Below are 14,027 nucleotides of genomic sequence, written 5' to 3' on the forward strand. Positions count from 1 at the left end.
AGGAACAACAGCACTGCTATTCACATAACCACTTGATGAGCTGAGCTGGGATGCTACACTGACAGAATATTAACCTAACAGAACAACAAAAAAAAAAGAACATATAAAATTAGTTTTGCTCTGACAGGGTGTCACAAAGGGAAAGGCAGAACAAGGTGTTTCAGTGTTGATTTAGCTCACCTTTCACTATTATGGAGCCATACCTGCGGTGGTGTTACAGCTGGCTCTCAAAAGGATTGCTTATCGTAGCCTACTAGCTTACGTGCATGAAGGTAAATAATATTATTTTGCAGTCAGTGAAGTCACTTTAGAAAGAGAGGCCTGAGAAGGACCCCTGGGATCTTCAGGTCCCATCTGCCACAGTCACAGGTAACTGAGTAGTTGGGATTTAGTTCAAAATGGTCCATACCTGCCCTGTGGACTGGCAGACACCATAGGCACAAAACAACTCCTAGGACTTTATAATAAAAGGTATTAGTAAAATATCAGCAGCCACCACCACTGTAACATGCTGCTGGACCAGAGCAGGTAAGGTTGGGAACGCCATCATATTCCACAGTTCTTAAAACATCTCCCAGGTGACCTGACCCTGAATAGTAGACAAGAACTCACATTTGAGCAAAGTCCCCAGGCAAACCAGTCTGGGGGGGAAAAAAAACCTCCTTCCTGATCATGAAACTGGCAATACATTCATAACTAAGACATGAAGAAACACATGAACCAGAGATTTTAACACACTGTCTCCAGTTTTCTCTAGTGTTGTTAGGTGACCTCCAAGACATTAAAAGGGATGAAAAGCAAACAAAAATGAAATCAAGTCATAAGCCTCAGGAAGAAAAAAAAAAAAAAAAGTCTGTTTTGCAAGTTTGTGTTGCAATTAGAAAAAAAATCTTAATTATAAAAAGAAAGGGATATTGTATACTTTAAAAACAAACAAACCAAATAAACCAAACCCCACTACACATGGTTTACTGAAGTCAGACATGGGAACTAAGTTTCTTATATTTGAAACAAGGCTCATCTCTTCTTGCTCTCTGGACTACGGTGAAGATGCCCAGCAGTGAGAAATGGAAGATGACATTAAAGCAAGTAGCAACACACTTATTTAACAAACAGCCACAGCTGGACAATCTAAAGAACCTTCTACTCTGTCTGTAGCAGATGTCTGAAGAAATGTGTGAAGAATAGACTATGCAATAGTAATATTTAATTGGACTACGTTCCTCAGCTCTTCGGAGTGTGCAGTGGAAAGACTTTCTGAGCCTACAGTGGTATCTTTGTACTCAATAGCCCCTGACAGAGGACGACAGTTTTGCTACAGCTTAATTTGCACAAGAGCTCATCCTATTCCCATGCAAGTTGTTGGCCATGGTCCCATTTATTTTTCTTTTACTGAATTGAACATGTAAACATTAACGATATCTCTCTAAACATTGTATACAAGACAAAACTACACTGTTAAACAGAAGTTTATTGTAATCCGTCCTGCTAACTTTCAGCAGTTACCCCTATCTGTTTATTTTAATTCATCCTCCTAATTGCCACCCAAATTTAATTCAGCCCTCAATTTGTTGTCTTGTGTGATCATAGTATATTTCTGTATATTACTTGTACATTCATCCATATCTGCACCATGAATACATAAAAGCACAGCATAAATGTACATTCATCTTTTTTTTTTGTCTTGTAATAATGTCTTGTGACATAATGGTCTTTTTAATAGCATGTTTTTCCCCACAGTTTTCACCAATTCAGCAATTTCTCCTTAATAGGGAACCCTAGAACTTGCTCAAACTGGGATAAAAATTCCTACTTTTCACAGCAAACCAGGGGAGGGCAGCATTGCCTCACCAGAACAGCTCAAATAGCATTAACTGGGTAGTCTCAAATATATGTTCTTTAATGCAAAGTTTACGGTTCAGCAATGTTTCCCATAGTTCATTTTAATTCTAGTTGCAACAACATTTTACTAATAGCAGCAATTCAGTTAATAATACCTCAAATTGCACAAACTACCCATGATTAGATTAAAAACCAACTCAATTTTAGTGTAACAACTGCTCTAAGATTAAACAGTCCTGATAGCCTGTTCCGCTAACAAAATACCATCTTCTAGGGATACAAAGTTGCTTTTCATTGTGCTCATCCACTTTAATGTAAATTTAAATTCATCATCCAGAAATTATACCAATGAATAATTGGTTTCATGCTTGATAAATAATTATTAAAGACAGATTTATCCTAGATATGAATATCTAATAAAATACCCAAAACAGAAACTTTGAAGATGAGACAAAGAAAACAAAGAAATAAAACATCATTAAACACCATAATCTACTAACAACAGTGTTGGGTTTTAGAAAGCTTTTAAAAATAGAGGTGGACTTTTTCATGAAAAGCACTAGACTATGAAAAATGCTTAATGGTAAATTGAAAACATCTAAGACTGATAAGGACACCTCAGCTTATGTAATGGATTATTTCTGGAAAGAGTAAAAACTTCATAAAAAGCAAATTATTAAAATTGAAAAGGAAAATTTTGAGGTTATGTGAGACTACTAACCTTACATTACCACACAATAAAGATAGCAAGACATTAGCTAGAGCACTGGTATTCTCACTGGTCATTGTTTTTTTCCAGTAAAATTCTAACCTGGTATTATCACCCCTCTTTCAAGATCATTTTAATATTTAAGTGTATTGTATTCCAAAGAACTGCTTTTAATGCACGTTTTTAGATAGCCCACATCAATGGCAGAGCAATTTATCTAAACAATTGAGATGCACGACGGATGTTACAGATTTATATTCTTAACCGGTTCTTGGTTCATATGCATCATAACTTCGATGGGTTGCATATTAGAGCGCATCTGACATTTTCAGTTAGATCCAGATACTCTTACTGCATATTACTGGAGATGACAGGCTGAAAAAATATTTCAGATTTCTTGATTAGACCTGAAAAGGTCAGATCAGCCCATGGCCAACAATTCACTCAGTGCGTAGTTAAATGATACGGCAAATGGTTTTATTGCATGTGTAAACATATGCAATAAATTGATTTAAAGTTCACACTGGCTGTCAGCATCTACAAAATACCTAAGGAGTCAAAGGAACACAGGCATCTAGACAAGTCTCTTGTGATTAGCTTGTCTCAGCATGTTAAATACCGAGACAGCTCTTGCAGTGTTAAAAGCCTGTCTCATAATACTCTGACTGTCCCTTGCATTACACGTTTGTTGTTCAACAGATCAGTACAAACTGGATGACACTTTGTGCATCCGCTGGAGCTGAGAATACCGCTTTTCCTGCTGATTTGATAACAAACCTCCTCAGAGGGAATAACTGGGCTATATCCAAATGCCATCTTGATGAGCATCTAGTGTACAGAATCTGGCGAGTGAGTGATAGGTACGCGTTACCGTAAATCAGAGACCGGCAACTGCAACACCTGGGGAGCACCCACAGTAACTCAGTAGGTACAGATCGTACAGAGCTTCCCAGCTTCACCGCGTCAGATCAGCTGAAAGCCAAGGGAGAAAGCTTCGCACATGGATGGAGAAAGGCCTGTACCTCCTCATAACCAGGTGTGCTAGAGTGTATAAGCAATAGCTAAGTGTTTCATTTTAATTCATGAGCAAGTCAGAACATGCTTATCTGCAATTGTGGGAACATACTACAATCCTGTCAAAAATGACTTAGAGAAAGGGAGGAAAAAAAAAAAGCATCAAGAAGATCACAGACAATAACACATGTGGTAGTTGATGAGAGCAGATGCTGGGTCCTATGACACTGGGCCTCCCCAACCGCATCCAGTTTTTCAAGTTAGATGGGAAATAGGGATTTCACTCACCAGTACAGGATAAAGGCAAGCAGTTTTCCCTTGTTCATTGCAGTCTCTGATTTCACCTCGGACATCTATTTTGCAGTCGTTTGGCTGCTGTTTGATCAGGTATCTCCATTACTAGAATGCATTAATATGTCAAATGCACTAATGCATACTTCAGCAGCTGGCAGGTACCATAAAAAGGAAATAACTTTGTAGCAATGTCCAATATTATTGAGTGTGCAGGTTTAAAATTAGATGCTCTATTGCATATTCAAACCCTTAAGTAAGGGCCATAATTTTTCTGCAGTGCTGAGAACTTAAAAAATATCAGACTATTTAGTCACTTGAAAAAGAAAAAATAAAGGCTTTGTTGCCTAATAGAGGAGGCACATCTTATGTTGCTGGTACAAGTCAGCAGGTATGAACGCAGGTTTAATCTGGGTATTCAGTTTTGCTTTTTGAAGCAGCTTAGAAACTGAAGAACTTAATTTGTACTTGCAAACTGTATTTTAAAAGCGTATGATGTGGTGACTCCTCTCCAGTGATGTTAAGCATTAGAAATTCTACAGCATTCACCTTGACTGGCTAACTCAGCAATAAAGTAAAAAAAAAAAGTTTATGTAGCCCTTTCAAAGGGAAAAAGAAGTCTCATTGTGGCAGGACTGACAGGGAGAAACACCCAAGGCCCGCCTAGTTTCATGAAATAAAATTATTAATAATAATAATAATAAATCATCATTAAAAAAAACCACACACTACAAAAACAAACAAAAAAAACCAACAAAACACCAAACAAACCACAAGTATCTGGCATGTTTGCCTGAAGCTTTTACTATTCTTTATCTTAGAGATGCTTTCTATGGCCATTTCAGTTCTCTGTGTGCATAAGGATTTATATAGAATTGCTACTAGCACAGATGGAAGTGATGGTGGAAGGAGACTAGAATAGAGTTGTGCATTTGCTGCAACAATTATCTCCTGTATTTAAACATGGACAGAATCCAGCAAGTAGAAAGCACGACATCTTGCCTCTCCTTCCCAAGAACGGAGATTTACGACCTGAAGAAAGACAGACCATTCTAAATTATTGCACATCATTATTTCACCACTAAATCATGTCAGGAGCTACCTCAGCAGCAGCACAAGCAGCCTATGAGTGTCTCAGCCTCCATCCTTTTCTGCCCTTGGCTACTCTCTGCATGCAAAAAAAGCCCAGGGAGTCTCCTGTGTGCAGGGAGAGCACAAACATTTCTCATGCCTATTCCCTAATTTCTTATCTCACCCTTCAAGGCCCTTGGGATGACATGGTTTGAGATAATTTTCATCTAAGGGAACTAAGGGGTAAGCGTGGATTGCTAAGGGCAGCCAGACCAGCAGTTCAGCACGACAGGGGCTCCCCTTATTTGATGTTGATTAGTCAAACCACCCAAAGGGTGTTTTGTAAGCAGGTGGTGAGATTAACAAACGTTTTTCCAATCTTGCCTGACATAGATCACACACCAAAATGCAGGATCTTTTATTGTGAATCAAAATGTCCAGGGCGGGGAAAAAGGACATTCCTCCATTGTTCCTCTAAGACATGCCCAGGGTCATCAGTTGTAAGAACAGAAAAATATAATTGTCTTATATTTGACAGATACAGAATGATTTTATTTTTCTTCCAGCTGTGACTAAATGGAGGTAAATGTTTGCACTGCAGTTCAATAAGCTTTTTAAATCGGAGTTTTGTGGTCTCAAGCATGATCGAAGAAATGACATGCTACGATTCTGCCTTCTGTCACTAGAGGGAGCAAAATCATTGCTTTTCCTTAGAAAAACACTTTAGAAGGGGGCACCTGCGCAGGCTTCAGATGTCCAGCAGAAACATCAAAAAGGCGATTTCCATCCAGTGCCAGATTGAAATAAGCGATATATATACAGAAATCGTTCACAAGGTTTATGCTAAGTCAGACCATCTGCACAAAGCAACTTCAATAGGTTCATTTCCATACTGGTATCAACAGCAACATCATATGTAGGTTTATCCACAAACTACTTGAAATAAGGATCATGTATTTGTTTTACTTAAACAAACCAAAAGCCAAAATCTAAAACCAACCAAACCCCATCAAAACAAAACAAAAACAAACAAACACACACACACACACTCTTCCACGTTATTTAGAAAAATGTGTTAAAATGTCCATGGAGGAAAAATGCCTAAGAAAAAATAAGGTAAAAGCCTGCAAGTACTGGATAAATCAATCCAATATAAATCCAGACTAAAATACAAAAACGTTAAAAAACCTTGTTTGTACTACAGTCAGAGAAAAGACAATAACCATGTTTTAAAACTCAGCTTTTAAAACTGGAAGGATTCAAAATTAACACTATTAACACTGATTAAAGATGCAAAGATGAGGAAATTCAAAAACATCTTCAGCTACATTTTTTAGAGATAGAAGATGTTTACTTAAGTGTCTGAAATTTCAAGGACCACGGTAAGGTACTCTGTAATCTAATCAATATATTGCCTTAGCCTACTGCTTCTCTTTCCCAGCCTCAAACACTTTCTAACACAAAACATTACAGCGAGTTGACATCAGGCAATCACTACAGTCACCCTCCTCATCACTGACAACACTGTATATATACCACTTTTCCTCATAAGCATTTGGTGTCATCAGGAGTTGGAAGCATTTATCTTGCCAAGAGCATCTTGATGGAAGAAAGCTTTGTGATTCACCTGGACTGTCTTCTGCTGAGACAGTCCCGCAGAAAAGAACTTGGGCTCTACATAGATGCAGGAAAAAAATTCATTTATCTGGTCTACAACCTTAAAAAGATGCAGAATTCAAATGAAAAGTCTAATGTTTTTGCTGAGACTTTCAGAGCCTTACCTTCATAGCAAAACTTAAAAATCCACAGTGCTTGCAGAAACGTGCCAGTGGTCATAATGGATATACCAATGAAGTATGTTATCATTTTTATACACTACAACTCAGTGTCAAACTGAGTAGCAGCTACAGATCTCAAACCTCTCCTACCTTTGAAAACATTTCATAATAAAACCAGTCAAAATTCAGCCTCTTCTATGTTCACAGAATTTCTAAAAATTATCTGAATACCTTTTAAATTATTTTCAAGCAATCCATTTCAGCATTGAATCCTCCCACAAGTATTCAAATTTTCTGTTATGCTGAGCCAGTAAAGAATCATAGAATCATAGAATAGCTTGGGTTGGAAGGGACTTTCAGAGCTCATCTAGTCCAACCCCCTGCAATGAGCAGGGACATCTTCAACTAGATCAGGTTGCTCAGAGCCCCATCCAGCCTGGCCTTGAATGTCTCCAGAGATGGGGCATCTACCACCTCTCTGGGCAACCTGGACCAGTGTTTCACCACCTTTATTGTAAAAAATTTCTTCCTTATGAAGTGCTAGTACTGATGTGCAGACCATGACACTCATTATCCAGATCAGCCATGCAGTGAGGATGTACTGATCTGGCCATGGCATACGTAAATAAGGATATCGGCTTGCACTTACAAAAGAATTCACACTGAGAGGCAGAGCCAGCTTGCAGGAGTGCCCAAGAAACTATAAAGTCTTACTGGGAAGAGCAGAGAGAGAGAGGCATTTGGTGGTTGGCACACAATCAGGAAACTTATTTTTCTGATCAGAATGGGTACTGCAATACTGCTGTACTGCCTACGCAGAAAGACAAATGCATAAAGAGCAAAATGCAGTAGCACACCCCAATTTCGTGTTACCTTAATGAGTCTACCACCCATGAAAATGAATAAATCACAAAGGTTCTCCTTCTCTAGCCTCCACTGACCACACTGCAACTCATGCAAGAGGAGTCTTCTGTGATACGGTGCCTTGGCTCACTGCAACTGACAGCTAAAAAAACCATAATTGGAGGGTTGGAGAGAGTAAGGAAACCATACTGTCCATTCCAGCAGCGTATTATAATGCTCAAATGTCTCTTCACCTGAGAAACATGCAAGGAATGTGCGAGACCAGAGCAAACACCAGTAACACGGACCATAAGGAGGTAGCTTAAACTAAAAAAAGCAAGAGATGTTTTCTGCAAAACACGCACTGTCCCACCTCCCATCAAACATGTGAAATCACTACAGAAGAGCTTATTTCTTACAGTTTCTCAGGAAGTTTTGTCTGAAAAAAATAACTAAAGGTAGAGTAATGGATATTGAGAAGATAAACAAGAAATAAGATTGTGCTTGGGTCATAAATTTTGTTCTGTGTCATCAAAAACATCACAATGGAAGACAGACACTGTTAGGAAAGAAATAATTAAAATCTCCATCAAACAGAGCATATCACTGTGCCTTATAAATCAATGGTGTATCTACGCACTGAGTATGTTCTGTTCATTCCTCTCTTCCATTTCTAAAATGATTCAGTCAGATTACACAAGGCACAGAGAATGGCTCCTGCAAGAAAAGAAAGTTAAGGCTGGAAAAAAGATGAGTCCAATTTTCTGTTGAAGACTGAAGGACGATATGACAGAAGTCTGCAGAATGGCAAATGACATAAAAAAAGGAACAAGGACTGGCTTAGGACTCACAACACAAGAAGCATACAGCTAAATTAACAAGCAGAAAGTTGAAAAACAAACAGAAGGAAGTGATATTAAAAAAAAATAAAAATAAAACAAGAAGTAAAAAACAATACATAATCAAATTGCATAATTCATTGCCATAGGAAACATCATACACACTCCTGGATAACAGGTTGTCCTTGTCTGTGTATAATACCTATATAAATGATAGTCAAGATGCAAATTTCAGCTCTGAAAATTCCTATACGTGCAGTTTGGTAAAAACTAGAAAACTATAGCAGAGAAGGATCTTGCCATATGTGCTCTTTCTTACACTCCTCCCTAAGTTTTCTGTATCAGTCATTATCAGGTACTAAATACTGGACTAAACAGACCACCAACCAGATCCATTGCAACCACCATTACTAACTTCTGGTTTTAATTTGCTTTACTTTCCTGAAGGAGACCCTGGGAACCAAGTATTGGAAGCTGCATAAGTGTTAATCAAATAGGATGGGATGACTACATGCCACATCAATATAAGATTTGTGTCTAAAGTAGAATCACGAGGAATAATCTCAAGCAATGGTGAAGAAACTTGCTTGAATTATATCATCATAAAATCCATCGTCTCAGCAGAGCAGTGGTTAATCATTAACAAGCCATTAAAATGTGTACAAAGCACAAAGACTGGTCCTTGTACCAGGGCACTTTCCACATTAAATGCTTCAAGGTTTTTGAGGGCTGCATTCAGGAGCACACTAACGTTTACTGACGCCTGTAAATTCTAACTTAACGTCCACGTTTCGCCTCAGGATGTACACACGCAGAGACATTTATATAGGTTATTGTGCAGTACGCATATATTATCTTGTACACCCTTGCTAACACAGTGCTAGCCATCATTTTATCTACATGGCCACAGCAGAAGACACGGCCTCGTCTTTGCCCACAGTGCCCCATTATCTGACAAAAGTATGTTTATGCAGAATATAGCGTGATGGGCCTGCCCCAGGTCAGTCACAAGAAAGACCTGCAACCAACCCCAGAGCTGCCGCAGCTGACTTGGAACGCACTGGACCCCACTATCAGCAGCTCCATCAGGGCCACAGTTTAATGTATAAAAAAAAAATAAGAGGTGGTGCAAAACACCACTGAAGACAAACAGCCTGTCCTAAAAAGCTCTTACTCGCCTCTCCGGAAGGGCACTGGGTGAAACAGTTGGAAGGCAATGACCTCCACAGCGCTTAATCTCAAAATGCTGACCTCAAGGCAAGGAGACCGCCTGGACTCTTATCCAGCAATCACGAGGGATGCGAATAAAAGGAACAGCTGCCGCTCCCTTTTCCTTCCACTTCTGCAAGGCCTGGCTGGGGCACGGATTGCTCCCACCACCTCGCATTTCCCAAAAAGAACCGCCTTGCTGTGGCGTGGTGATGCTGTTGATTTCAAGATTTCAAACCCACCATCTTCAGAGCTTCCTGACAGAGCTGGGAGAGGCAGCGCTGCCACTGCAAACACCACAGTGTCGTGGAGCTGGGAATTGCTCACCGGAACGAATTCCTGCAACGCTTTGCTCTTCAGCAGCGGAGAAAGGAAAATGTAAACTAATAGTATATTAGAGCAAAACACAAAATAATCTGCTTTTTCAGTTACTTTCTGAGGAAATTTTTACTTAATGCTGCTTTTAAACATGAATTTTAAAGCAGACAATTACAAAGCAAAATAGTCACGCAGAAACACGCAAAGCACAGGATAAATGTCTTTGTTTCCCAGTGGTTGCTTTTATGCTGCCTCTAGAGGTGGGGGCTTTTGCGAAAAATCAGAAGATTTGGTACAAACAGTTTTTAAAATTGCACATAAATCCCATACTCTGATTTTTTTTGGTGTGTTTTAAAAAGCCTGGTTATAAATCATCAAGGCAGGTGAAACTACAAGGTTAAACGTTTTTGTATTTAACATTAAAATATTAATGCATTTTGGCGCTCTGAGTAAAAGTTATTTGCTTATTTGCTTGAGAAGTAACATTCACAAGTCGGTCCTTTAAACAGTCCTGTCCTTATACAGGCAGTATGGAAGGAAACACACATCCTATATGACCCACAGGAGATACAGTAGTAATTCACTGAATTGATTTGTAATAAGCCCTATGATAAAATCTATACTGTGCTTCATGATTTCAGTTTTAAAAGATCTTCATACTACACAATTACGTGCAGATTTGAGAGCTCATATTAGTAGGGAACATCGGCTACTTGGTGGAAGGACTTCAAAGGGCTTTGCAGTGCTGCTTTGCTGCAAATTAAATTAAACGTAAAATTAAAAAAAAAAAAAAGGAAAACCATATTGGCAGGCTTTTTGAATTCTTATTTTGAGATTTGAAGCTGAGATTTGGACAAAGGAAAAAATTTCCTCTCCTCACATTTAACAAGAATTTCTATGGATGATTAATTTCTTATCTCTTCTCAAGACAGAAACCCTCCCAGTTTTTGGTTTAGGGTGTTTTGGGGGCGTTTCTTGCATAGGGCAGATGACAAGCTTAAGATTTTGCCTTTTGTTTGTTCAAATGTAGTGACTGGTTCACAAATATATGGGCGTTTTTCTGAGAAAGGCCGCAGGCTTTCAAGTCAAGTAGTAGAGATGTATTTCTGGAGGTAAAGACCATGGTACAGCCCTTGTGCTCTGAATACAATTTCTCCTTTATAAAGCACATGTATAAACTGTGAGTGCTGAATACATGGTTGTCTTCGATACTTTTGGAAGTGTATTGTGAGGAAATTGTTCCCCTTGCACAGAAAAACTGGGAAAAAAGAAAACTATTAGCTTCAGTAATCCCTAACTCAGTAATCTTTTTATTATTTAAACTGGAAAAGCTCAGAAGTGGGTTCTGAGCTCAAAAGATACAGGGTCAAGGCTGAATGAACCTTCCCCAATGTGGCTCTTTATTATTATTTTTATCACTACAACTACCATTGTTTCTTTATGGAACATGATGGTAGGAAGGGTTTGCTCTTCTAATAAATTCATGTAAGTGAAAAGAGGGTTGAGTTACCTGCCTCTTCTATCTAAGTAAAACTTCTCCTTTTCAACAAGATCTATAGCACTCCTATCTTCCTTTCTCCCATCTTCCCTGAAGGAATACAGTTCCTGAGGGTAGAAAAATACCAGCTTCTCAATAAATGGCAATCGTTTGTGCAAGTTGCTTTTAACATTTAGTGCGTGTGTACACATAAAATACACGCACCCACAAAGAAAGTCATTCTGCCATCGCTTGTATGTTAATAAAGTGAACTATTTTAAAAATAATTCCTAACAATGGTTACTTATGAATTATGACTATTTATGTGGTCCACTTTGTTTAAATGGTGTCTACTTTCTTCAGGAGAACAATGCTGTATACAGCTGCTTTATTAATAATGTCACTGGCTCTTTGTTGCTATTTTTACATCTCCATCTTCCTGTTAGGCCATGTAAATAGAGATGCCTATAATTAGCAGACATACGGCATTGTTCCACAAATCTTAGCTGTTACATTAAAATAGAAAGCTTATTACTTCTTCGGGAATAACTTTTATTTTGCCCTATAAAGCCAGATATGATGTGTTGGAAAAATCAAAGACGGTATCTGCTAAGAAAGGCAATGTTGCATTCCAAATCCACTTAAACATAAGAAAAACATTAACTGCTCATTCAAAATAATTTTATTTATTATTTTTACAATGAAAGTATAATATCTTTTCATTTCCAGCTGAATACCACAGAAATTGGTGATGTCCCACACAGAGTTTTTGCTCACTGTGACACAAAATCCTATAGTCACCAGAAGTTTTAACAGTTTCCCTTGCCTGACAAGCAGAAGACATGAGAAAGTAAGTCTGCATCCAGATGTGTTGTTGTCTGCCTATTTGGAAGCTTATTGTACTACTTGACTATTTCTGTATCAAGTCCCAAATATAACGGTCCTGGTCCAGGAATCATTATCCCTGTTTTTGGGTAAAGATTAAGGATTTTATAAAGACTGATCCACATGTTGTAGAAGTACCTGACTGATTTTTTTTTTCCTTCTCTGGCAAAATTGTTTTCTTTCTTGAATGTATTTTACATTAACAACATAGAAGAACAGCATGCCTATAAATATTTAACATTTGCATATGCTTTTCTGGAAGCATTTGTGTTCACAGAATTCACAGCCAGAAAGGACCATTTTGGCCATATGCACAATGGTATAAAGATTTCAGCCTACAACACGCTTTTTGGAAAGAGATGATGTCTAGGCATAGATATTGCAATAAGATTCATCTTGTCTCTAAATCAGCTGCCATAATGCCTATTACTTTCATTGTTGAAAAGCCTCAGCGAAGTCAGTTTCCAGGCATGTTCTTTTCTCAGATCTCCATCTGACACCAATGTATCAAAGATAACTTTGTACTAAGAGTCATAGTTAAAATTTTTGACAGAATACAACTGAACAAGAGAATTACAAATACTACCATTGCTTCTGGCAAAAAGCTATGTGGGTTTTTTTTGTTTGGCTTGGTTTGTTGTTTTAGGTGGGTTTTTTGTTCCACCCCTCCCTTCTTTTTCCTCTTGCTTCTTTTCACAGTAATATTAGAAAGACTTGAAGGAATCAGGAACAGGGCAAATCCAGAATTAAGTTTTCAATAGAGACCTATTTAAGAGTTATTACCACTGTCCCACCTTTAAAGTTTGCAGAGAAGTTTAGGGTACAAAAGCAACTCTAAGATGAAGAAGTATATGCAAGTGAAAATATTAATGCCAAAGGAAGAATATTAGTTGGACAAACATGTAAAAAGACACTTCAGATCAGTCCTGCTTTTAGAGAAGTCCTTGCTACCATGCTCCATAACTTTATTTTTAAGGTTCTGAAGAAAAAAACTCCGCAGGCCTGAAGGACTTCCCACAGCCTGTCTGCTCTCCATAATAAATGCTCAAGTGGTGCATGCAGCATAAGAGAACAAAGTAAAAAGCTCTGTGGGATACCCGACACTTGAAATTCAAACTAACAAAGTCATAAATTAAGTATATATGCCTGTGTGTGAGGCAGGGTATAATGTTCTCTAACTGCTTCAATAGGCCTTGTATAAACAAAGAACAGAACAACTGGCTACAACTATCAGTTTTCTAGTTGTGAGGAAAAAAGTCTCCAATAAAAAAAAAAGAAAAAAAAAAATCAAGGCACGAAGACATTGGCTTATTTAGATGTAAACAAGTCAGCGCAAATGATTTGGTGTCCCTCAGATGTCTGTTCTGCTTTTCTGCCAGAGTTTACTGCCCTGCAAGAATGGCTACACACAAAGCTGGTCCTGAATTACCACACTCTACTGCCTGGTGTATCCGAGGTAAATAAATCACTCGTTTAGGGTTATCACCATATGCCGAACTGTGAACTGCGGTGAACGGCAAGGCATGGAGACCTGTTCAGCTGGCTGCATTTAAAAAGCTACCAGCTTGAAATCAGAACTTCTGTATTTGCCTCCTGTAACACACAGGGACAGAAAAGTCAAGAAACAAGCATGAACAAGTCCTTCTTAGCTGCTGCTCTCACTGCATGTACTGGCACTTCACTGTCCCCTCAACACAGCTAATAGGTTTTTGGGTTTTGAAGCATACTCAAGTCCATTTCTCTTTCTAAAT

The 14,027-nt window shown here is 38.4% G+C and overlaps 1 protein-coding gene across 1 annotated transcript in view; it reads right to left on the minus strand.

The window, feature by feature from the left end:
• Positions 1–14,027, minus strand: part of CMTM8 (CKLF like MARVEL transmembrane domain containing 8) — a gene marked incomplete at both ends in the record, with an annotated part of 38,861 nt that overhangs the window by 7,579 nt on the left and 17,255 nt on the right. The window lies entirely within an intron of this gene.

Source organism: Nesoenas mayeri (genome assembly GCF_963082525.1).
Source record: "Nesoenas mayeri genome assembly, chromosome: 2".
Taxonomy (NCBI): Eukaryota; Metazoa; Chordata; class Aves; order Columbiformes; family Columbidae; genus Nesoenas; species Nesoenas mayeri.